Below are 4,163 nucleotides of genomic sequence, written 5' to 3'. Positions count from 1 at the left end.
ATAAATATTTGTGGATTAAAAATCGCTTCCAGCATGGCTGCTCCGGCTCGGCACTGGAGCGTGCAGGTTAGGTCACAATATTATCTATTTTCATAAGGTATTACATAGGTAATGAGGCTGGCAGAGTGTTAAAAAGTATTCCTGGGTATTAATATAGACTTTCTTTGATAATTATTCTTAGGTAATATTTGTCTTTCTTTCTAAGATCTTAATTGTAAAATAGTCATAGTTTAAATGCGCGCCTAAACAGTTGACGACTACACGGTATGAAAAATATTGCGGTCACCTCAACTCCCCAGTTGAACCAGTCACGTGACCCGTGCGACTCTTTCACTCTGAGGCTCTTTAGCCACGGCTCGCTAGCCGGCCGGCTGCCGCTGGGCGCCTGTGGTGCGGCGGGTAGGCAACCCCGCCAGCTCCCGTGTCGCACGGCCCTGGTCGTTGCCTACCTGGCAGGGGGGCCGGCCGGGCACCAGCCGCCGGTCAGTCCTACTGCTGCTACTTCTGAGTAAGAGAGAGAGGGAGAGAGAGAGAGAGAGAGAGAGAGAGAGAGAGAGAGAGAGGGGGGGGAGGGAGGGAGGCGTGCTAGCGGCACATGAGGCCACCCCACCCCATGTGCCTTGTTGTGAACCTTATTCTTTCCTTGCTCGCTCAAGCGTGCTGGTTGTGTCGGCTGAACAAAGGGGTTGAGTGAAGCTGTAGGAGCCCCGGGGAGAGAGAGAGAGGGGAGGGGAGAGGGTAGAGGGGGAAGGGGAAAGGGCGGAGGGTGAGGACGCCGACGAACCGAGACGATTCGCTTAGACGTGCAATCTCATGAAACTCGCACCTGCCACCCCCACCACACCACCTTTCCCTCACCGACGCACTATTTCCGTCTCTCTCTCGCTCTCTCTCTCTCTCTCTCTCTCTCTCTTTCTCCCTCTCCCTCTCTCCCTCTCTTCCTCTCCTTCGTGCGAAACTCGCCCCTGCCGTATTTTAATTGCAAGGTTTCTCCCGAGCGAACGGTTCTGTACTACTACATACTTTGGTCTGTGATTCGCGAGCCTTATGACGTGGCCGGTCATGTCGCCGTTGTGCGCGCAGCAAAAGGCCCGCCGGATAGACAAATGGAGGGTCAGGCAGGCCCGCGGGCAGGGGGCAGGCCGTCCAGGAGGAGGGAGGGAGGAGAGAAAGAGGAGAGGAGACGGCCGTTGTTCCGAACGCCGTAATCGCCTCCGGGGAGGAAAACAAATGATGTCTAAAGTGTCAAGTCTTCGAATAAGGCTCCGGCCATGGCCGCCGGGTCCCCCCCCCCCTTTTCCCCTCGGTTTTCTTTTTCATTTCATTTCTCTCCCTCTCTCTCTCTGCACCGCGGCCGCACGTCCCTGCTGCGGTGGTGTGGTGTCTCTGAGCTCAATAATGGCGAATTAGTCCTTCTCCCCACCCCAACCCCCCTCCTTTGCCGTTCCCCATGTTTTTATTCCATTCTCAATCCCGCTATCCCCGTGCAGCGGCAGCGGTATAGGCGGTTTCGTCGCGTTCGCTCGCTTCCGAGGGCGGAGCGCCCGAAGCCCGCCTTCCGGATTAGGTTGTGTGGTATTATTTTTTTTTTTCGCCGCTCGCCAAACGACTCCGCGGAGGATGAGAAGAGGGGGAAGCTTTAGCACGGCGCGGCCGAGTGTATTGACAATTTTTCCACCTCACTGCAATGGTAATTGTTCCGTGTCCCCTTGTTGTGATGTTTCTTTTTCGGTTTCTGCAATGCAAAACTTTGTTGATGGTTTTGTTTTTTTCACCAGTCTTTCGTTTAACTTTTTTTTATTATTTTTGGAAGGGCATTAGCAGAAGCAGCAGCAGCATTAGTAGCGGATTATTCCTAAATACCCATAATGATTTCTCCTAATCAGCTGTGTTGTTCGCCGCTGAACCGTGAAGACTCATGGAGCGTTTGAACCGGACGGGCGGTCGTGCATAGGCTAGCAGCCGAGCCGAGCCGAGCCGAGCCGAGCCGAGCCGAACCTAGAGCCGAGCCGAGCCGATCCCGGGCCGAGCCGGACGGGACGGTCGCCGCTCGGTCGCCATAACGCTGACCCTAACTCAAACGCCCCGCTGTCACTGTTCTGAAATTATAGTCCCTGCCAAGCCAGCGAAATATCGTTTTTCATCCGCTTCCTGGACTCAAACTCGCCGCCCCTCTATATCTCCAGGGGCGGGTCCAACAAGCCCTGCGGGGGGTGCGCCTGCCTGCTCTGCGCTGAGAGGGCAGTGTAAACATACCGTGTTATATATATCATTGACTTGTAATATAAGGCCCCTCTCCCCCACCTCACCCGCCTCCACGTCGGCGGCTGGGGCCCGGGGACTCAATAAGGGGGCGTGGGGAACACCGTGTTCGCTCCGCTGACGGGGTGCTCACCAACACCCGGCAGCGCGCGCTGTGGTGTTCTTGACGCGCTCCTCGACCCCTATGTGTCGCCCAAGTCCTCTTTATTGTCGTCGTCGTCCTCGTCGTCGTCGTGCTCCCCGGCCTCGTTCTCCTCGTCGTCGTCCTCGGCGTCCTCGTCGTCGTCCTCGGCGTCCTCGTCGTCGTCCTCAGCGTCCTCGTCGTCGTCCTCGTCGTGCTGCGTCCTCGTCGTCGTCCTCAGCGTCCTCGTCGTCGTCCTCGTCGTGCTTCCCGGCCTCGTTCTCCTCGTCGTCGTCCTCGGCGTCCTCGTCGTCCTCGGCGTCCTCGGCGTCCTCGTCGATCTCCTCGTCGTCGTCCTCGTCGTCCTCGGCGTCCTTGTCGATCTCCTCGTCGTCGTCCTCGTCGTCCTGCTGCTCGGGCGGTAGAGCGTTTCACCTCGAGTTTCACTTACACCGCGCACGACCCGACCTCCCGGCCCGTCTCGTCCGAGGCCGAAGTGGCTCAGTATCGGCGAGGGTATGTCCCGCCGGACGTGTGAGGGGGAGAGCGGGGGGAGGGGGGGCGGAGGGACGAGAAGGGGTGGAGCGTCCCGCACGTCCCTTAGGCCGACGGAACGGCGGCGCCGGTCCCCGAGGCCCTGGCCGGCGGCGAGAAGGCGTGCGAACGTCACGTTTCCTGAACAAAAGCAAACCCTCTGGGGGGACCCCCTCCCCCTCCATCCCTCCCTAGACGTGCCGGATGACCGCTGCCCCGTCCCCCCTGCTCTGCCTCGAGATGAAACCTTTAAACAGTCGTTTGGGGACGTTATTCTTCCACTTTTGAACCTCCAGCAGCCCCCGCGGACAACCCCCTCTCCTCTTCACTCCACCCCTGACACGCAAAACGACGCAAACGCAGAGCCAAGCCTTGGGAACATGAAGGGGCCCTAAATATATGTCTCGGCAAAAGGGCTGCATGTTCGCTAGAAGTGCGGTGCCACACGGTGTCCAGTCGCAGCGAGTCAAATTTTTAAACATGGCGCGCGTTTTTTTTTTAAAGTTTGTTATCCTACATTTTAATCGCTGCACTCCCTTTCGGCACAGCGCCTCCCTGCCGCTCCATATCGCCGTGCCGTGTGACGTTTACCTCGGCTTTTATCTTTTATGGTTCGGTTTTTTGGCGCGAGATGGCGCGCCGAGCGGCCGTGAAACGGCGGGAATATTTGACTCTGTAATCGGCCCGCCCCGGCCGGCCGGCGGCCAACAGCCTCTCTCTCTCTCTCTCTCTCTCTCTCTCTCTCTCTCTCTCTCTCTCTCTCTGCGAGCCTCTCCTCGCCGGGTCGTTGCCGAGCGGGCCAGCAGCAGCGTTGGTCCATTAACTGCTTAATAGGTCCTCTTTTAATCTGCGACGATTTCCGCAGGGGAGGCTCGAATTGGTGCTTCGGCGCGCGTGGCGGGGCGGGGCGTGGCGGGGCGTGGCGGGGCGCGGCGCGGGGCGGGGCGGGGCGTGGCGGGGCGTGGCGAGCCCGAGGGGTACTACTGGGTGTGCCGGTGACTGCCGTTCCCAGCGCGACGGCGCCGGTTTTAAGTGTCAATATCTCTTACCGACAATATGGCCGAGCTGGATGGGGGTGTGCTTGCTGGGCTGGGCGGCCGTATCTCCTCGTATGAAATGTGTGGCTGCTTGAAATATTTTTGTAATGAAACCAGTCCGCCCAGACACGCAGAGAGAGGAAGTGTACATTCTTCTATCAAAAAATGTAAATGATGGCACAGAAATATTCGACAGCAGATCACTTACT

Source organism: Frankliniella occidentalis, unplaced genomic scaffold (genome assembly GCF_000697945.3).
Source record: "Frankliniella occidentalis isolate FOCC.00 unplaced genomic scaffold, Focc_3.1 Scaffold3, whole genome shotgun sequence".
Classification (NCBI taxonomy): Eukaryota; Metazoa; Arthropoda; class Insecta; order Thysanoptera; family Thripidae; genus Frankliniella; species Frankliniella occidentalis.
This window is presented reverse-complemented; position numbering follows the sequence as displayed.